This window comes from Haliotis cracherodii, unplaced genomic scaffold (genome assembly GCF_022045235.1).
Source record: "Haliotis cracherodii isolate W230 unplaced genomic scaffold, xgHalCrac1.p SCAF_12, whole genome shotgun sequence".
NCBI lineage: Eukaryota > Metazoa > Mollusca > Gastropoda > Lepetellida > Haliotidae > Haliotis > Haliotis cracherodii.
This window is the reverse complement of record NW_027266267.1, coordinates 19,099,422-19,122,517: the sequence shown is the minus strand read 5'-3', so window position 1 is coordinate 19,122,517 and position 23,096 is coordinate 19,099,422. Positions and strand designations below refer to the sequence as shown.

At 38.2% G+C, this 23,096-nt stretch overlaps 1 protein-coding gene and 1 long non-coding RNA gene across 3 annotated transcripts in view; both read right to left on the bottom strand.

Moving 5' to 3' along the window:
- The window catches only part of LOC139458224 (uncharacterized), a 79,390-nt gene extending 56,791 nt beyond the window's left edge, over positions 1-22,599 (bottom strand). Inside the window, exon 1 of one of the 2 annotated variants that reach the window (XM_071239582.1) lies at positions 22,486-22,599. The gene's annotated coding sequence lies outside the window, so the exon portion shown is untranslated. The remainder of the gene's footprint in view (positions 1-22,485) is intronic. The other variant, XM_071239588.1, reaches the window with a different exon arrangement.
- Positions 10,743-13,821, bottom strand: LOC139457620 (uncharacterized). The gene is made up of 3 exons (XR_011652615.1): positions 13,620-13,821; positions 12,401-12,472; positions 10,743-11,645 (listed from the first exon to the last, which is right to left on the bottom strand). It is a non-coding gene; the product is annotated as an uncharacterized lncRNA (long non-coding RNA).
- Positions 22,600-23,096: the final 497 nt, after the last annotated feature.

The following is a 23,096-nucleotide window of genomic DNA, read 5'->3' as shown; positions in this document are numbered from 1 at the left end:
TTGGGTTTAAACACTAAGCCTTAGTGTCTGTACAACGATTCAATAATTTCACCCTTACATACCATTTCTCATAACAGCGAAGTGGAACACCATGTCTAAATAATATGACTATATTTTTCGAGATTTACTTTCATACCTGTTTCGTTATAAATATGTCAAGGGCATCTATCTTTTTATCGAACACAACAATCTGAAAGGGAAGGGATTGTTGTTGCCTGAGAGAAGAAAATACCATCAGCAAACCAATTATTAATGGCAGGAGTTATAAATATGCCCCATACCCTCACTATCAATGAGAGTATATGGTCAAAGCGTTCGCTCGTCACGAAGATAATCCGGGTTCGTTTCCCAAATGGGTACAATGTGTGAATCTCATGTGTTGTGTCCCCCGCCGTGATATTGATGGAACATTGCTAAAAGCGGCGTAAAAATCAAACTCACTCACTCACTCACTCACTCGTACTGATTTCTATCTGAACACAGTCACGTGAAGGCGCTGAAGGTAGTTCTTTTCTGTAATCATTTTAATGCAAAACAAGGGAGTCATTTGGGCCCAGTCGGGGAGGTAGCTGAGCCTAGAGGGAGCCTGGCTAGGGGAGCCTGGCTGTGGGAGTCATTTGAGCCTAGGCAAATTTCGGGGGAATCGTTTGAGCCTATTACACCAGGTCTTTCAATAATCGAGTCATGCAAAGTTGTCACACATTCTAATCGGGTACCTAACAGCAGTAGAAGAGACCTACCTGTCTGATCACGTTAAGATCTCGCGTATTCCCTGTGTACTAGACATTGTTTGAATGTAAAATCCGTGTGCGCAGATTCAATTGTGACCTCATCTATGTGAACGACTTGAGGCGTGATCTCAACTGGGATCTGATTGTTTTAGGAGATATTTTATATGAGATATGAGCTGTGTAAACATCTTCAGGCGAGATCCAAACTATGTGAAGTGCTTCAGATGACATCTAAACTGTGATATAACCACGTACCTGATCTCTCCACGATGTTATTGCGGCTCACGAGTCCATGATAGACTATTGGCCCTGGAAAAAAACAGAGCATTCGCACAATGTATGGTTCATTACAATCAGCAGAGCTTCACAAAATATCAATCAATACTATCACGTTGTTTTCTTACTATTTCTCAAGGGCAGTCGGGTAGCCTTGTGGTTGAAGCGTTCGCTCGTCACGCCGAAGACCCGGGTTGGATTTCTGACACAGGTACAATGTTTGAAGCCGATTCCTGGTGTCCCCCGTCGTGATATTGCTGGAATATTGCTAAAAGCAGCGTAAAATCAAACTCACTCGCTCGTTCACTCACTCACTCACTCACTCACTAGTACTCTTACTGATTTCTGTCTGAAGGCAGTCACGTAATAGAATTTTTTTCCCATTTTAATTAATCTTTTTTTTCGTAATTTCAATGTTTTTCTTGTTACTTCAGTCATATAGTCATATGTTCGTAATTTTAATTATTTTCTGGTTACTTCGGTTATTTAACGTTAGTTAGATTATTTTGCGGGTCTATATTCCCATTCGGTTTCAATGTGAGCAATAGTAGACACTGAGAATTAATTCCCTTTTCTTTAACGCCGTATCTGAAACATTTTGACGTTTAGTTTTGGAGTCTCGGCGTCCAGCCACAATAAACTGACTCACATTAAGTCATTATGACAGACAAACATACGTTTTATTCAATATAGGATCTCCCGCCCTTAATACATTCCGTACAAATTGGTACAATTTCTCGACGTAATTATAACCACACACAGTACAATGCATACGGACAAAGTATATTTTAAATTGCTGTTCAATTTATACGCCCATTACAGCTCGTATCGAGATCGTTGTGCTCGTATGCAACTATTAATAGACACCTATTGGACTCCTCTTGGACTCCTCTTGGACTCCTATTGGGCTCCTATGAGGCTCGTAGCACACTAGTTGTGTACTCGTATGATACTCGTATATATGTAGTCTCTTCCCGTGTCCTAACCGAGGTAGACTCGGGAGAGCTCGGCAACCACCTCGGCAAAGTGTGAGCGCTTCTTAAGTAATGGTAATATGTCATGCGGAAACCCGACTCCAAAATTCATGACCCGTGTCATTTAAAAAAATTGCGAGGGGAATCTTCCACATTCACCCAGGATTCAAGGCCCAGGGATATTTACATAAGCTTATTCGGACAATTGGAGGTTCCCGATTATGAAATCCTAGAATGGAATTGGAGTTATGAAATAGGTTACACAAATCAGAATAGCGGATATCGCCACATCTCCATTCTAAACAATTTAAAGATAAAACTGCCTCTTTGTGCTGTGACGCTGAACAAGATTGAGCTCTTGTCCATTCATTTTGGGTTTAAACACTAAGCCTTAGTGTCTGTACAACGATTCAATAATTTCACCCTTACATACCATTTCTCATAACAGCGAAGTGGAACACCATGTCTAAATAATATGACTATATTTTTCGAGATTTACTTTCATACCTGTTTCGTTATAAATATGTCAAGGGCATCTATCTTTTTATCGAACACAACAATCTGAAAGGGAAGGGATTGTTGTTGCCTGAGAGAAGAAAATACCATCAGCAAACCAATTATTAATGGCAGGAGTTATAAATATTCCCCATACCCTCACTATCAATGAGAGTATATGGTCAAAGCGTTCGCTCGTCACGAAGATAATCCGGGTTCGTTTCCCAAATGGGTACAATGTGTGAATCTCATGTGTTGTGTCCCCCGCCGTGATATTGATGGAACATTGCTAAAAGCGGCGTAAAAATCAAACTCACTCACTCACTCACTCACTCGTACTGATTTCTATCTGAACACAGTCACGTGAAGGCGCTGAAGGTAGTTCTTTTCTGTAATCATTTTAATGCAAAACAAGGGAGTCATTTGGGCCCAGTCGGGGAGGTAGCTGAGCCTAGAGGGAGCCTGGCTAGGGGAGCCTGGCTGTGGGAGTCATTTGAGCCTAGGCAAATTTCGGGGGAATCGTTTGAGCCTATTACACCAGGTCTTTCAATAATCGAGTCATGCAAAGTTGTCACACATTCTAATTGGGTACCTAACAGCAGTAGAAGAGACCTACCTGTCTGATCACGTTAAGATCTCGCGTATTCCCTGTGTACTAGACATTGTTTGAATGTAAAATCCGTGTGCGCAGATTCAGTTGTGACCTCATCTATGTGAACGACTTGAGGCGTGATCTCAACTGGGATCTGATTGTTTTAGGAGATATTTTATATGAGATATGAGCTGTGTAAACATCTTAAGGCGAGATCCAAACTATGTGAAGTGCTTCAGATGACATCTAAACTGTGATATAACCACGTACCTGATCTCTCCACGATGTTATTGCGGCTCACGAGTCCATGATAGACTATTGGCCCTGGAAAAAAACAGAGCATTCGCACAATGTATGGTTCATTACAATCAGCAGAGCTTCACAAAATATCAATCAATACTATCACGTTGTTTTCTTACTATTTCTCAAGGGCAGTCGGGTAGCCTTGTGGTTGAAGCGTTCGCTCGTCACGCCGAAGACCCGGGTTGGATTTCTGACACAGGTACAATGTTTGAAGCCGATTCCTGGTGTCCCCCGTCGTGATATTGCTGATATATTGCTAAAAGCAGCGTAAAATCAAACTCACTCGCTCGTTCACTCACTCACTCACTCACTCACTAGTACTCTTACTGATTTCTGTCTGAAGGCAGTCACGTAATAGAATTTTTTTCCCATTTTAATTAATCTTTTTTTTCGTAATTTCAATGTTTTTCTTGTTACTTCAGTCATATAGTCATATGTTCGTAATTTTAATTATTTTCTGGTTACTTCGGTTATTTAACGTTAGTTAGATTATTTTGCGGGTCTATATTCCCATTCGGTTTCAATGTGAGCAATAGGTGACACTGAGAATTAATTCCCTTTTCTTTAACGCCGTATCTGAAACATTTTGACGTTTAGTTTTGGAGTCTCGGCGTCCAGCCACAATAAACTGACTCACATTAAGTCATTATGACAGACAAACATACGTTTTATTCAATATAGGATCTCCCGCCCTTAATACATTCCGTACAAATTGGTACACTTTCTCGACGTAAACAAACACAGTACAATGCATACGGACAAAGTATACATACATACCATTTCTCATAAGAGCGAAGTGGAACACCATGTCTAAATAATATGACTATATTTTCCGAGATTTACTTTCATACCTGTTTCATTATAAATATGTCAAGGGCATCTATCTTTTTATCGAATACAACAATCTGAAGGGGAAGGGATTGTTGTTGCCTGAGAGAAGGAAATACTATCAGCAAGCCAATTATTAATGGCCGGAGTTAAAAATATTCCCCATTTGTGAAGTTCAGGTGTAGTGTCCCCCGCCGTGATATTGTTGGAATATTGCTGGAATATTACTAAAAGCGGTGTAAAACGATGCTTGCTGACACACTTAACAGCTCTTCATTTTGCTTTAGTGGCGGTCGGGTGGCCAAGTGGTTAAAGCGTTCACTTGTCCCGCCGAAGACCTGTGTTTAATTCCCGAAAAGGGTTCAATGTGTGAAGCCCATTTCTGGTGTCCCCCGCCATGATATTGCTGGAATATTGCTAACAGCTACGTTAAGCCATACTCACTCACTAACTCTTTTATTGTTCACTTAAACGGTGGTCGTAACCCACTAACACATTAGCTCGAAGTCACACTTCTTCTCATGCCGGCGTTGAATACCGTTAAATCATGAAACTGTCAGATCACAAAAATAAAGAATCCCTCAATTCTCACGGCTCTGACATTCGAAGTACAATACATCTGCAGTGTAATCAAAGTATTTACTGGGTCTAGCGTTTACTGGCGAACAATTCTTATTCACGTTGCCAACCTATTTTCTATTACTGGATCCCTTTTTCACGTCAGAATACAGTTTAGTATTATATAATAAATTGAAGATGAAACACGTACGTGTTATCGTGGTGTATAAGTCGCCCTGTCACTCATGGTCAAAAAGAAAACATTTAAAATATTTCCAAAAATCGAACAAAATTTAATTTACATGTGGTGCTGACACTCCCTTTCCCTGTGGTTGCTGACAACATCCCACAATGTGTTGTGCTACTGTTGTGGTGTCTATGATGGGAACAAACATTGATATTATCCATTCGGATTAGTTTCAGGAAAACCTTACGGTTACTAAGCAAACGGCCTGTTCTGACCGACATCTTAGCATGTTGCAATAAAACACTGTTTTTGATTGTTGCCTAATTGGAGCAGATAACAGAAGGGCCGCAATGAAAATAAACAAATGTCTTGCACAAATCCCTAAGTTTAGAGGGCAGTTTTTTAACATTAACATTATGGCAAGAGCGACTTGGAGTCAACTATGGATTTTGATTAAAACGATTACTTGACATGGCTGTTCATAAGTCATATTGTGTTTCCTATTAATGTGAGGCTTTACAAAACTCAAAGGTCATTAAAATCTAGCCACAATGATCTGTGGCTCACCTGTATTATGAAGAAATAATCATTGCAGAACTGGGCTAGGATTTCTGGGCTCGATCGCAGCGCCACCAGTGGCTATTACAAGTTATGTCCCTTCTATGACCCTCCTATTGACCAATCTGATTCCATCTCTCATATAACTTGCATTTGCTTTAAACAAAATGGCGGCACCCAGCCGAAACGATTATTGTAATAAAACGGGTCTTGCCTCGCGAAGTGCATCAAATCACATGAACACCTTGATTAAAAACTTCAAAAGATTTGGAAATTGTTGACGGTACACATCCTTTGCAAATCCTGCAGTCGTCCAAAATGTGCACTTTGAAATCCATGTTGTTTACTGCCAATTAGTTAATGTCAATTTCGTTATGCGATTTGGATTGGACTGTGCCAGTCCAGCCAAAATATAACTCCATAATTCAAGTCTAGTTCAGCAAGGGCGGAAACTGGACTTCTAGAGTCAGTTAGGTCCCTTGCCTAGGTGCCTTGTGAAGATGATATGAGCATAAATCTTAAGCCTGACTTGCACTACATTCTTTTATTTTGCATTGGCTCGTTTTTTTTAATTGTGTTGGCTCAGAAATATTACGAGCCAAATGACCGAGGAAAAACTCACCAGCCTCCATAGTACTGCCTGATCCGTCAGTGTATCCAGGCGGGTTGTCCTCTTTATTGCTTTTCCTCCTGCAATTTTCTTGTGTACATCCTCCACTCTCTGTGTCACTTTGACCTTTCTCCATCTCGGCCATGTTCAACCACTGAATATATCGTTCTAATTTCTATCTTTGAAGATTCTTCACTACTTCCTGTCTTTCATGAGGGTCTTCAATTTAAGTTGGCACCAAACTCGTCATCATCATCCTACAACAAAACCGCCTAATGTGTACAGCGCCTGTCAGCAGGACGGTCCTACATTTTCCGCCACAGCACTGTAGCTCACCTGGATAAGGAGTCAAGACAATGGTACCTTTCAGTATGGTCGAAGCAAAAAGGTCAAATCAGGGTAAAAAAGAACACATATGTTGAACCCCACTCACTACACATTTACAAGATTTCATTACATTTGAATACTAATGACCATAAAGAGCCTTTTTTCAAAAATAGCTGCCGTGGTGACTAAAAGTTACTTACAGAGGCAGATGGAGGCGCCGTTGGACGCCATAGCCACAACACATTAAATGTCACTTGAATTCCAGAAAAGCATATGCAGCAATATATTAAGGCTAACACAGCGTTGTACCCTGTGACCCGACTGTAGGAACCAGTTTGAAAACATGTCACCATTATATTTCGTGCTGTTTTAGAAATACAGTTCTTGTTTACATGTCATATTAATCAAGGAGAAACAAGGTTTACTGTCAAAACAAACTCCCCGCAAAGAACAAAAGTCTACATGTTCAAATTTCACCAGTTGATTTATTAAAGAAGCATTATTTATTACTTGATTTGAAGGTTCATTAATGTTGTGCAAGTTCCTATATGCAAATGTTGGTGGAGTAACTTTAATGCAACAATGTCCTCCTACTGAAATATGAAAATTGGGCCTACTTTTAGAATTCTCACGATCGTAGCTCCCGTACATTAACAAAGACTTACGATAGTCGTAGCTCTAAGATCCTAGCTCCCATACATAAAAAAACACTTACGAAAATAGTAGCACTAAGATCGTAGCTCCCATATATTAACATAGATTTACGAGTGTTGTAGCGATAAGATCGTAGCTCCGATTCATCAATAAATACTTACGATAGTAATATCACTAAGATCGTAGCTCCTATACATTAACAAATACTTACGATAGTCGTAGCGCGAAAATCGTAGCTCCCATACATTAACATAGACTTACGAAAGTAATAGCACTAAGATCGTAGCTCCCATACATCAATATAGACTTCCGATAGTAGTAGCGATAGGATCGTAGCTCCCATACGTTAACATAGAATTACGATAGTCGTAGCGCTAAAATCGTAGCTCCCATACATTAACATAGACTTATGATAGTAGTAGCACTAAGATCGAAGCTCCCCTACATCAACATAGACTTACGATGGTAGTAGCGATAAGATCGTAGCTCCCATACATTAATATAGACTTACGACAGTCGTGGTGCTAAGTTCGTAGCTCCCATATATTAACAAATACTTTCGATAGTCGTAGCGCCAAAATCGTAGCTCCCATACATCAACATAGACTTACGATAGTAATAGTGCTAAGATAGTAGCTCCCATACATTAGCATAGACTTACGATAGTCGTAGCGCTAAGATAGTATATACAATACATTAACATAGACTTACGATAGTAGTAGCACTAAGATCGTAGCTTCGATACATTAACATAGACACACGATAGTAAAAGCACTAAGATCGTAGCTCCCTTATATTAATAAATACTTACGATAGTAGTAGCACTAAGATCGTATCTCCCATACATCAACATAGACTTATGATAGTAATAGCGCTAAAATCGTAGCTCCCATGTATTTACATAGGATTACGGTAGTCGTAGCGCTAAGATCGTAGCTCCACTACATTAACATAGTCTTACGATAGTAGTAGCACTAAGATCGTAGCTCCCATACATTAACAAACAGTTACGTTAGTCGTTGCACAAAAATCGAAACTCCAATACATTAACATAATTCAGTGCTAACAGTGGGATGACGCACGCCCACCATAACATAACCTCAGTTTGACAATATGTGAAGGTTATACAGGAAGTCGGGTGTTTTGTCACAACTTAATCTAGACCGTTTGGGCGTTGGCAGCTCACTTGTGTCTACCGTAATACGAGCTCTGTGGTGTGAGACGATGGCAAAATAAAACCTTGAACAATCTTAACTCTATGATGCGATCTTTGTGAATGAAAAGAAACCCATCCTTAAAGGGAATGTACAATGACGGCTATGTTTGTTTTGAAATCATGCATGAAATAACTTTTGAGTATGCCCTCTCACATTCAGCTGAACGATTCAATTCACGACCAAACTCTATACAGCTCCGCACAGCGAATCAAACAACCCGAATGTACTTGCTTCAGTCATTTTTTTTTATTGAAGCAATCACTCTTCAACCCAGAGTTCCTTGCGGCCAGCCTAGTAGCTCTGTCACATCCTACACAGTCCATTCGCGTGTTTTCCATTCATCTGTTTCATTTTGGATGAGTCTACATATTTAGAAAAAGATATATCATAAACTCAGGGTTAGAAATTGGCACTAGTCCTATAGTTCTTGCCAAACTGCCCAATAGTTAAGGTATCATAAGGACTAGTAGAAATTTGCCATTTTTAAGGGTTTTGCTATATATTATCATTATAAGGACTTGTGGACCAAAAATGTTAGTTTCTACCGCTGTAAATTGCTCCAATTTCATTAAGAATATATCCCCAAACGTGAAAAAAATATTTTCATTTGCGTATTAATCCTCTATGTGCTGTCATCGAAACCATATTAGTCACCGACCAGTTATCGCCAATTTTCCCATGTGGTTTTTGAAATATTTCGCGTACAACATTAACTGTGTCAATAACATTAATTTGTGCTGTAAATAACATTTCTGCTATAACGCGACGATAGGGTATCAAAACAGTGGAAATAGAAATTTCCCGTCCACCAACTACACTAGTTATAGCCATCGTCTAAACAACATGTGTCACGTGACCACCTGCACCACATCAGTTATACAAATTTCTTTTTCGATTTTCTCTGTTGTCAATACACATGGATTTATCAATCTATCCAGAGACCGGAAAATAGAGGCACGACCCTCCCAACAGGCACGACCCTCCCTACAGTCTGGCATGTAACTGATACATCCTGACACCCTGCTGTTAACCTCCCGGTACTGCAATGGATGCACATACATTCACAACTGGTCATTCTGGTAACCGCGTTAACAATATTACATACTATCCGAGGTTAATTCCCTTAGCCGTGATCTCTCCGACAACGACCAACGACAGTTCAATAAAAGAACGGCAGATTACATTGATTTTTATCTGATCTCTCCTTAGTTGTCTGCTCAGTTTACAAATCAATACAAATTACTGTACATCAATTACAATTGAAGTAGGAAATAGAGTGATAGTACAATATTCAGTGGCAGTATCAAATACAAATATGATGGAGGTGATAATACACAGCAAAAAAAGTGTAGGTTTCCGTCTTCCGGAAACCTTCCGGATACCTTCCCATTTTGGATCCGGCCCGGATACCTTCCGGAAACCTACCGGAAACCTTCCAAAAAAAATGTCAAAATTTGGGGGGTGCATTTTGTTCACTTAAGTGTGAAACACATAAAAAAAATAACTTGAAAATACCACGCAATTTGAAGGTTGTTGAAGGCATCTGGAAGGTTTCCGTAAGGTTCCCGGAAGGTTTCCGGAAGGTATCCGGATGCAAATTTTCTTCATGACTTGCTTCTGGTAAATAATGTTAGCCTGTGCATTACAGATACCTGTTGTAATATTCTGTGTTATTTTAATTGTAAATATCCTCCTAAAACATTTTTGGAGAAGAAAATTGTTCAATTTCATATTTTGTCCTTTTTGGATGTTAATGGTATTTAATGAACAAACATCAGTTCTTGTATAATGATATCCTTAAATTTCATGTCCAGACTTCCAGTTTGTACTGAGAAAAAGAAAAAGTCATTGACAATGTGCTCACTTGGGCCTTTGGTCCTAGTGAGATGATAATAAGACTATTTGTAACGGTACATGTACTTGTTATATCCAAAATACTAACTTCATTGACATTTGACCCACCCTAGTTTTATGGTACTACAGTAAGCTCTTCCTCAGTTACTGTGAATTATTTTATTAAAAGGGATTGACAGTTAATTTGACACTGGAGTTGTAACCACTGCACATATATGTGTATTCAAATAATATAACAACGATGTGCTTAATACTTCACAAATATCTCCAGAAATAGGCATTTTAGTTATAATTGCAGAAATACTTTATGAATGACCCCTTCACTGTTGCCTTGATCTTACACTTCAACCCCTCATGAGTTATCACTTTTGAGTGTGAATTTGACCTTCAATATCAGTGATAAATATTTCAAAACCATTTCAAAGAGCTATCCAGCACATAAACCAAATATGCAGTCCTTTGGTAGAATTCAACATATCATTGACCAAAATATGGAAGTAATGTAACCAGTATATGTATAAGAGTTACTAAGACTTCTGTAGAAAAGGCAATTTAAGGGAAAATGTAGTATATATAGATCACACACGACCTTTTTCCAACTTCGACCCCTGCCCAAAGGAAGAGTTAGACCACAAACAAACTTTTTGTCTGGTTGTGACTTTAACCTTTGACATAACAGATCAATGTGTCATCAGACGTTTTCAGAGCAAAGGAAACATGTGTTATTTATCTTGAGATGCCCAAGCAATGCATGGTTTCATAAGATAAGTGTGGCTATTAAACTGAGGCAAAATCATGAAACATCCCCAATTACACAGCTGGTAAATGAAACATAAGCAACAATCAAATTATCAATTTCTTTTATTCATATGCCTATAGTATATCGCACATTGAACAGTGTTCACATGATGGTTCCTGATGCAGTATGCAATTTCATCCTATTCTTCAATACTCATAACAGAGTGTGATAACTGTTCGCTTGACAGTACCTACGTATTATTTTCACCAGTTCAGATAACTTACTTTCCCTCAATCCTTCTTTTCTTTCTATATTGCCATGGATGAACAGGAACCAGGATGAGGGGATAACAGTTAGACTCTATCTCTGCTGCATTGTGTTAGTAGAATTGTGAACTTTCCATTTGGTGTTTGGGTCCACATTTAAAGACAATAAGTCCCATTTATCATTCCTTGCAAGTGTTTACAAGAATTTCCTGAATGTCCTGGAAGAATTACACTCCAGCTTGGCATTGGTTGGTCTTCTCACATTAGCCAGACCAGCCTTTGTGTGTCCCAGTACCATTTGGCATACAATTTCTCGGTCGGCCTCCATTGAAATAACAGGACCCTCATCATCGCTGTCTGCAAATCACCTCTGATATCTGAAGGGGTGCAGCCTCTGTTTAGGACTCCCTTGTCTGGTCCTTCCAGACTGTCAACCTGGAGTACTCATCCAGGGATCTCAAGCAGGACTTCAGTTTCTGCAGCATTATGTAAAAGGATTTTAGCAATCAAAAAGAATTGTTGCCACATGTACTTACAGATAGAAGGCAGCAAAATCACTTAAGTTGTCATATGTGAGTCTTGTTATATGCTAAACATTTAAGATAATCACATCTCAAATCTCAACCAGACAAACCAGTGACTAATGTTATGAACTCGGTCCAGACAAACCGATGATAACTATTATGGACAATATCCCACATCACTGTGGTATGATTACATGTGATCAATGAGCCTACTCAATCACAACCTTATCTATTAATTAGGCTTGGAATGCTGGGAATCTTTTTAAGAGATGTCATTTAGTGATTGTTTCAACTCATCAACATGGAAAAATATATATTCACAATCCTTGTCATACAGCCAAACTATTGCTGGATGCAGTGTTACATAAATGATTTGGCTTTAACACTGCTTTGAACAGTATTCCAGATATATCACCGCATGTTAGTTTGATGTGGGAAGAAAGTCCTAAGTGATGCAGGTCTTTGATGAATCCCACGAGTATGTGTATAATGCTGACAAACCTAGCAACATAATCGGGGAGAACCAGGATTTGAACCCATGACTATAGGTTTCTGCTAAGCCCAAGAGATGCAACTTTGCACAGAAAATTGTAGGGCCTTAGATAATAGGACATCCGTGCCTACAGCGATAAGGAACAAACTGAAAACATATTTGCAAAATAACCATATGAACCAAACAGAATAATTTCAAAATATTTACCACTCACTGTTGCTCTTCTATGGTCTTTCTTTGCATTGATGCTGCACGGATGACTGTCTCTTTTATTCATCCGGACATTCTACAAACATAAGTAGCATTCACATCACAGAAATGTCCAAACTGTACATGTTGTACATTTGATTCAAATGAAAAGACCCCGGTTGTGATTCCGACTTAGAACTACCCTAATCATAATAATTCATGTCAAACATTCAGAGATGACATTTATCCCCATATTTAACAAATGTTAAAACAATATTTTGACAACAAAGTCAGGGTCATTCAACACATACATTACATAGGAAATAACTTGTTCGACAATGCAGAGAGATCCTCACCTAGGTGAATATCATTCCATGAATTATTGCCACATTTTCTTGAAATGCAGATTAATGCAATGCAGTATTTACTTTTATTTCTAGGCTATTTGTTTGGCTTTTCCATGGCACTGTTTTGACAGAGATCTAACCTTGATATGACACTTTGTTCAGAAATGATATAAATAAGAGAATACTTTATTATTCCAGAGAAAATTTGGGTTACATAGTAAAAGCACAGAGAAACAAGTATAAGATTCATGATTTAAGTTAAATACACTCGACCCGTGAAGATTCCGGGGTAGACTAGGTCTTCAGCAACCCATGCTTGCCGTAAAAGGCCATTATGCTTGTCGTAAAAGGCGACTAACGGGATCGGGTGGTCAGACTCTCTGACTTGGTTGATGCATGTCATTCATCTAAATTCCGTGGCTCGATGCTCATGATATAAATCACTGGGTTGTCTGGTCCAGACTCGATTATTTACAGACCGCCGTCATATAGCTGAGTGCGGCGTTAAACAACAAACCAACCTAAATACACTCATACATACACACACAAACATAACATCCAAACACCAGGGTTAGAAATTGGCACTAGTCATTTTGACATTTTAAAGGTTTTGCTATATGCTATCATTTTAGGACTAGTGGACTGAAAGTGTTAGTTTCTACCGCTGCAAACACTAATCAGCTAATGAATTGAGTGGTCAGACTAGGTTGTCATCATACTCTGAGGGCATGGATCTTTGCTGAAAATAACAATCACTAGATTGCCTGGTCCATGTTCAATTATTTACAGGCAGCCATCACAGAGCTGGACTATTGTGAGTGTGATGTTTCACATTACATTGAAATATACCATGATGAATACATGTAGTTTGTATTTATCACAAACAAAAATACTCACTCAATACTTGGTATCCTCCCTCAGGATGTCTGTGAACCTCCCCACAAACCCTGAACATGCTGAAACAGAAAACAACTAACTTGTCTTTATCCTTTCAATGTTTCAGTGTGAATTTGTTAAAGATTGATAAGCTGTCATTATTCATTGTAATCCATATCTCACTTTCAGGTGGTTCAGGTGGCAACACATGATTGGAATTGAATGCCACGTTTTGTTTGACATGCACTTTGCCAGAGTTATACCCTTGGTAACTAACCCTCATCATCAAATCCCAGCGTTATGTTGAGAATAAGGACACGACCCTTAAAAGTCCTGCACCTGTAGCTCTTATATGCAATCCCAAATAGAAATACCATGTCACAACAAACACTTGATCATAATAATAACAAAGGGTTTCCGAAAACAACAAAACTAAAAGGGCCCTTGACGTTTACAGTAGTAACATGGAGATCAGGAAAATATCTAAATCAATCCATTCCATAAGATCTCTGTATAGAAATCATGGAACATTATGTCTCGAAGCCCTGCTACGTACCTGGCATCTGCAAGCTGCTCTTCCTTCCTTCGGCTGTCAATCGAGTTTTCGAAATACTTGACGTCCTCGTTGTGGATGGCTCAGGTGGATTTCGACCGGGATTTCCGAGTTAGAGGTGATTGAGAACAATGTATCGATACACGAGGTAAGCATATCGCAATCAAGCATCACGGTGTACATCGATTACACGAGGTTTGAGCGTTTGTTTACATTTGTGTTCCAAAATGGCGCCCTCGGCCATACAGGGAATTATGGGTAGACTTGCTTGTCCCGGAATAACACGAGTTGGTCACGAATGACGAGCGGTCATTTCTGCAGCAGTTACGGAAAGAGACGAGGTTGGCCGATTACAGTTCATACAGGCCATATTGGGAGCCGCGGGGATTTCGACAGTGTGTATTAGGAAGTATACCTGTGTGGTGTATGGAATATGCGTTTGCCTACCATGCCAGGCAGTGTGACAAGGGATATCCCATCGGATGTAATATTCCTACAGCAGAAATGTTTCACAACCTCGATTGCAGGGAGCTGAAGATGTGACATATTCAGACAGAGACCATAATACATAGACTGTTATATGGTCTCTGATTCAGGTAAGGAATATGTTAATAATATTGATCACGTATTAAAGTTATTCTGTTTTATATATGTTAGTAAATGTGTGATTTAATTTTTGTAGGATAAGCAATCTACCTAACTTATGTTAATCCTTGCTAATGTATATGATGTAGAAATATGTTTGCTTATTTATATTCCTTTATCTAGATACTCTATAGTGACTCATTTTTTTAGTTCATGCCATATCGACTAAACTTACTTTTGCAGGTGTGAATAATCAAGAACAAATTAAATGACAGGAGTTTTGCAACAGTGAACATTGTGAAGTGGAAGATAAGACATTTGAAAGGTATGGATATTTTCACTTGAACTTGTTGAAGAATACCGTGATGACAACTTTATCATGTTGGGAATTTTGGCGGTGGGGTAGCCTAGTGGTTGAAGTGCTGAAGACCAAGGTTCGATTCTTGTCATGGGTACAATGTGTGAAGTCTATGTCAGGTGTCCCTTGCTGTGGTATTGCTAAAAACAGCGTAAAACCATACCCACTCATGTGGGGATTCCGGGTTGGAATTGGTCCCAATCAACCTATGCTAGTTGTAAGAGAGGGTTATACTATACAGGGAAATAGTACCTCGCCTACTATTGCCTGGTGAAAACAGCACCTTGTTATTTTTTTTACCTTGGGTCTGAATATGCCCGAATACATGAAATTAAACTTGCATGGTCACTTGTAAACACAAATAACTGAGAAATGTTCAAAAAGGTTTACATTAACTTGCCGACTCTGATTTGGAGATGCAACTAAACTTATTGTGAAAATATAATATGCTTTGATTTCTTTGAAGTAAAATAAATGCATTTAAACTTGCAAACACAAATAATTGTTAAATGTTAGTCACCTAAAAATAGTTTACATTAGAAATTAGCCTCTGCTCAAATTTACTCATGATTCTGATTGGGAGGTGCAGCTAAACTTATCATTGAAAGATCACATGCTTTGAAGTTTTAAGTAGCTTTACTCAGATTAGCTCAATGTCAAGCTGAACCTGAGTCTGGCGAAAATGTCAAGAAACTGGACAACAGGTATACTATATATGTCATGTTTATTTTAGTAAGTAGGAAATAAAAAGTAATTTTATAGAAATTTCATTTACATATATTTCGGCCAGGAATCAACATGTCTCTCCAGATAACAGACAACAATTAGTAGCCTTTTTTGCCAAATCAAGGTGCTGAGGTGCCGTTTTAGCCTCACCCATAAGAGATAACCTAATAGATCAGGTGATCAGACTCAGTGACCTGGTTCATGGCATCTGACAGTGACCATCTAACAGTGTGGATTGATGTTCACAATATTAATCACTGGATTGTCTAGAATTTTGGGCCTACCCTTAGAATACAGTACCTAACTTTTCAAACAGGTCACAGTATCCTGTGATGTAATTAGTAGTATTCTGTTGCCTGGCACACTGGCAAAACAATGCATTGTGATGTCAGGGGTCATTGGATGTGCATATATATGCTCTTTTCAGTGGTCTATCGTCTCCACACACTATGTTGTTGCATGAGTTTAAATTATTTGTTTACTAAATATTGTTTTAAACATTTATATGTGAACTGGATGGGTAAACAAGCAAAAACTTATTTGAATACCGCTCCAGAATTAGAATACAATATGATATGACAAAAGTACAGTCAAGGAATACAATTATATACATGTTCTTATTATAGAAACTACGTTGTCGGCGCTGTCAGGTCGCATTTTTAGTAGTAATAGTGTATTGCAATATACGGCAAAGAATAGTATTATAAATTTAAGATGCTATGTACAATCACAAAACCTATTGGATAGCTGAATGTAGTCTTCTACTGATTTAAGAATTTCTAAGTTTATTTTTGACGTCCTTTCAGGATTACCTAATAGAATTGAATTTAGATCATATCCCTTAACATAATAGTACATATTCTGTCTTAAATCATTGTAATTTGGACATATGAGAAAGAAGTGAAGTGCATCTTCAGTGTGATGGCCACAGCTACATGCAGGATTATCTTATAAATATTGCCTGCGGATGCACATTTTATAACAAGTGCTTGTTTATTTTCTATATACTTTTATTTCATTTTTTACTTATTACAGTGGTTAAAATGATTATAAATATAAATTGAAACTAATAATGTGCAATAAGCGGGTTATAGCTGAAACGACACCTTAGCAAAACAGCACTGACTGGCGAAATACTCGCCGAAAGCGAAAACGGCGATTATTACTTGACGAAAATGACACCTTTTTTTTTTTTTTTACCTTGGTAAAATAAATGAAATTAAACTAGGATTGATAACTTGCAAAGACCAATAATTGTGAAATGTTAAAACAAGTTTACAATAGAAATTAGCCTCTACTCCAACTTATCCTATACCCGACTCAATTTATTGTGATAACATGCTTTGAAGTAAAATATATGGAATTAAACACACATCGTCTCATACAAACACAAATGCATGTAGTTGTTAAACGTTGAAACAAGTTTACCTTCGAAATTAGTCCCCTTCTCCAATTTACTCACCGACTCTGATTGGCAGACACAGCTCACTTGTTGTGAATGTATTTTTCACTTTAAAGTTTAAAGTACTCAATGTCAAGCTGAAACTGTATTTAAGAATCCTAACATGGTGCAATTTTTCACAATGGCCTTTCGATGTGTCATTTGAACATGTTGAAAGGTTTTACAAGGGATATTTGTAACCCAATACTTTCCGTAACGGGCGACAATGCTCGTCTAAAGAGTTGACTAACGCCATCAGGTGGCGATCAGGCTCGGTGACTTGGTTGATGCATGTCATTGATCCCAATTGTGTGGGTCGATGCTCATGATGTCAATCACTGGATTGTCTGGTCCAGACTCGATTATTTACATATAGCCGGAATATTGCTTGAGTGCAACATAAAACAGCAAACCAAATCATAAGTGTGGGATGAATGATTTGAAATTAGCAAGTTTAATGTGACCTTCAATCACTACAACCTGATCTGAGTCTTGAAAAGATATGACTTTGATTCAGTGAAAACTTGCATCTTGATAGTTTCAACTGTAGATACAGTTAATCTGTTTTTTGTACAGTTTCTGTTTATTCAATATATATTTTGTTCAAATAAGCTTTGCCTCTTCACCAACCCTATTCCTCTTTTGGAATAAATAGTGTCTAATAATTCAAACACCATCACCATCATCCTAGTGAACACAACAAAGAAATGCACATCAAAAACGTCATTATTATTATTTCTGATCTCTGATAAATTAGAAAAAAACTGTTATCCAGCAAGATACATTTCCTTTGTCCCAAGAAGCATGTTACATAGTAAACTGACTCGATAAGTTGAATAGCAGTTGTAAAGGCACAACTGACTAAGCCGTCACTACTCAATTAAGTAATTAACAGACAATTGCAAGTACTAATACCCACCCGACACTAATTGCCCTGTTAATCCCTAGTCCACAATGAGTTGACATTGAGTTCATTTTGCTAATTAGCTGTTTTTAGAGTAGCAAGGTAATAAACATCAAAGGTGGGGCAGGCTTTGATCATGTGTTCTGTAGAAGAGATGATGTCACTTGTTTTATGTTTATTTAGGATTAGCTACATCCCTTGATGCTACCAAGGCAGCCCTTGAGATTATCAGACAGTTTGGCTAGACAGAAACTGATGTCTCCCTTGTAGCACACTATGTGTCAGACACAGACTTTGACCACTCTGTGCAGATGCATATCAATGCATAAAGAACATTGGGTAGATGATTCAACAATGCCACACAAGTCAAAGTTGGGTTTCACTGTATTTAGAAACAGACGATGGATCCAAAACTTTATAACAGTAATTATGATTAATTTAAACTTTGCCAGGCCAATATTTTGGCAGATTTGCATGTTATTGTTAATCTTCATTTAGTTAATTTTCAAAAAAGATAGGATGAATGATAAAATATGATAATGAGTCATGAATATTTGAATTCAGATCAGAACAAACAGGGAGGGTCACCCCAAAATGTGAGAGTCTCTAGGGGAGACTTTTGACAAAATGGACAATAAAATATAAAGTGCTTTGCATTTTCTTTCAGTGAGGGTTGTGTCAAAAATGAATGAGAACATACCGGTAATACGTGACCGGCCCCTTTAATGTAATATACATAGTTTTTAGTTGATGGTTCAGGTTGTACTTTTCAGTTGAATTTCTTATCACTGTCTATGATGGACTACCAATTAACGGTAGATATTTAATATCCATAATAACTTAGATAAATGCTTCTACAGTCTCATCCTAATTTGTCAAAATTTGGATTTCAATATAGCTTCCATTAATGAATTAATGAATTTGGTGAGAATATCTATTGTCTGAATTCCTAATATACTTTCTTTTGTATTTGGTGTGCAAGGGTAGCCTAGTGGATGAAACAGTCTCTGAAACCCGGGTTCAATTCACCACATGGGTACAATGTGTGAAGCCCATAGCTAGAATATTGCTAACAAGCTGCATGAAACTATACCAACTCACTCGCTGATTATGTTGTATTTTGAGATCACTTACATGACATGTGTTTTGATAATTATGAATAGTTGCATTTATGTATTTATGTATAAGAACCTATGTAACTTAGTTTTGCATAGTCTTGTTTACCCTTCCTTACATTTTGATGTAATGCAAACACTCAAGCAAAATTCAGGTGAACCTTGTGGTATTGTTTTCGAAGACCGCATACATTTTTGTATTTTCTGAACACTTTTCTGTTTGCAATGGCTTATTTACATGTTCAAAGATTGGTTAAATATCAGTTGCAAGATAAATTGTCAATACCTCACTGTTTGAGAAAACAACTTTAAACATTTGTAAATATGTGTGTGTTTCATAACTTTTGACTAACAAGTTTCTAAAGATGTTATGAAATGTTTCAGGTACCTGGATTTCACAATCTGACACCAGCTACATTTAAGAAGATCTTGCTCACACAATTCAGACAAGGGACTCGCCGGAAGATGAACAGTACTCCTGATAACAACCAACAGATTCACCTCAGAAAGTGATGATTCTGAATGAATAATGCCACTAATGTGACTGTAGGTGGTTTTATTATGACACTAATGAAGTCTGAATGAATTTATCCCAAAGCACTGTGACTATGTCCAGGTTGTGTACACCGATGCTGACCATACAAATCTGAATGACTTTTGTGGTTTACTGCAGAAACATAATTGACTTTAGATATTCTTCTTCAATAAAATTCTTCTGAGATTTGACTAATTTGTTTATTTAGAAAATGGCATTGAAGCGTCTGTTCTGTAAGGCCTTGCAAACACCACTGGTTACTTTATGCTAGTTCCTCTTCTTGCTTGATAAAATTTCAATTTGTGATATGTACCAATGAAATGCCATATAATCAATAAATAAGATTTTTTTCCAAAAACATGATTTGTTTTGCTTCATTAGCATAAAGATATATAATACTGATCAGCCATAACATAGGTGCTGAACAAATATGAAATGTACTAATGCCCTGAATGTTTTCCTACTATAAATACTTAACAAAAGTTGTAGTTCCACCATAGTAGACAAATGACATTGATATTTTTTCTGTACTTTATTTAGGTGTTTTCTATGGATGCCATTAGTCTTATGCACCAATTTGGGACAATTGTATTCTGTTTTATATTCCCATGAAACTACACTGTCCCGATATAACAAGTACTGATACCGTTCCAAACTAATCTGTTAATCTCACCAGGGCCAAATGCCAAAGCACATAGCCAATGACTTTCCATTTTTTTCTGAGTGAGAATGCTGTTTTGCCACTTTTAGCAATATTGCAACAATATCATGGTGGCAGACACCAGCAATAAGCTTCACACACTGGACCCATGTCGCAAAACAACTTGTGAACAATGCATGCCCACATATCTCAGTTTGAGGAGGATATTTACCATTAAAATAACACAGAATATTACAACAGGTACCTGTAACTTTTTCTTTTTCTCAGTACAAACTGGAAGTCTGGACATGAAATTTAAGGATATCATTATACAAGAACTGATGTTTGTTCATTAAATACCATTAACATCCAAAAAGGACAAAATATGAAATTGAACAATTTTCTTCTCCAAAAATGTTTTAGGAGGATATTTACAATTAAAATAACACAGAATATTACAACAGGTATCTGTAATGCACAGGCTAACATTATTTACCAGAAGCAAGTCATGAAGAAAATTTGCATCCGGATACCTTCCGGAAACCTTCCGGAAACCTTCCGGAAACCTTCCAGATGCCTTCAACAACCTTCAAATTGCTTGGTATTTTCAAGTTAATTTTTTTATGTGTTTCACACTTAAGTGAACAAAATGCACCCCCCAAATTTTGACATTTTTTTTGGAAGGTTTCCGGGCCGGATCCAAAATGGGAAGGTATCCGGAAGGTTTCCGGAAGGTTTCCGGAAGACGGAAACCTACACTTTTTTTGCTGTGATAATGTTCACCTATCAGCCACAGTAGTCAAGCTTTCGAGATAGGCTCAGGCTGAACACAAGGGTGAAAATTGATTTTTACATGGAAACTGGTCTTGATGTAATGTCAGATGAAATGTGTGATATAACTAGCTTCCAGCACATTCCACACAGTGCTTGACAAGTCCAGTGTCACTAGAACATCACAGAATATTCCACATGTTTCGATAGCGCTTGACATCCATTATTTTATTTTACAGATAATTCGAGCATCTAAATATAATAACTTCAACATCACTACTTACAATACATAATATTACATTCCTGACAGCTAAACATTGTTCATATACAAATCAAGACCTTCCACTGAATCTCAACAGAAACAATGTAATACAGTTACAATCATTGTCTAACAATCGGCTACATCGCTTTATAACACTCACAGAAGTCTGTTTTGTTTATGTTTTCTTCTAATGAAAACGAGCAAACGGAATACGACATGCGTGCGCGTTATAAAGGGGAGTTGGCGATAACTGGTTGCTAGATATCATACGGTCGCTTTGATATGTAAAGCTATATTTTCATGCACCTCACTGTCACAGTTATAGGATGTCTACAGAATAAGTGCGTTTGGTTTTTACAAACAAAAGTCTAATGACATAAGCCTACACCCGCGGGGTGATCGGTGCGACCTCTGGGGCAGAAACTCCTCTCGCGCAATAAGACGAGCACAACTGAGGAAGTTCAGGGGTTATCGACAATTGTTTACAAACAATGCTTCAGAACAGTAAAAGTACTGGTCCTATATGAACATCTCTCTCTAATAAAAACGAGATGTGAGAACGTACACGCTATCACGGGGAGTTGGCGATAACTGGTCGATAGATATCGATACGATCACTTTGTTGTTCTTATTTCAGAACAAGTCTGATGATACAAGCCTACACCAGCGGGGTGATCGTTGTGACCACTGGAGCAGAAACTCCTCTCAAGGAATAAGGCGACACTCGAGTAAGTTCATGGGTTATCGACAATTGTTTACAAACTATGCTTCAGAACAGTCCAAGTAGAGGTCCTTTATATTTTCTGCTGTTGTTCGTCATTCTTTAATAAACATGACACAACAAGCATACTGCAACTAGACTAGTTTCGTTTTCTTATTCAGCAATTCCGAGCTGGGAGTCAGCTTACACATTGTCCCATTCGTTCTCAAATTCAACCACACATTGAAGAGTGGTATAATGAGGTATACAAACAAACATAACACCGTGGACACTTACTTACTGTGTTGTATGATGGAGAAATGTGTGGACGAAACCAGCGTCAAGACCCTCTACAAGGAAGCTGGTAAAACCTGTACTAAAAGTAACTGTTTCTAAGCTCCTCACACTCTGGGTAGGACAACAGAAGCAAGCTCCTCCACACCGCTAGCACACCTCGCTAAGTAACACGAGCGCCACCTGACGGCCAGGCAAAAACTGGTTCTACAGGTGCTAAGCGACGCAAGTTCAAGTAGACAGTCTGATATCTGAGCAATGAGACCTGACTTTGTGTGGCAGTAGTACAACTGGACTGTGACAGTGTCAGGCAGTGTTACAACTGGACTGTGACAGTGTCAGGTAGTGTTACAACTGGACTGTGACAGTGTCAGGCAGTGTTACAACTGGACTGTGACAGTGTCAGGCAGCGTTACAACTGGACTGTGACAGTGTCAGGCAGTAGTACAACTGGACTGTGACAGTGTCAGGCAGTGTTACAACTGGACTGTGACAGTGTCAGGCAGTGTTACAACTGGACTGTGACAATGTCAGGCAGTATTACAACTGGACTGTGACAGCGTCAGGCAGTGTTACAACTGGACTGTGACAGTTTCAGGCAGTGTTACAACTGG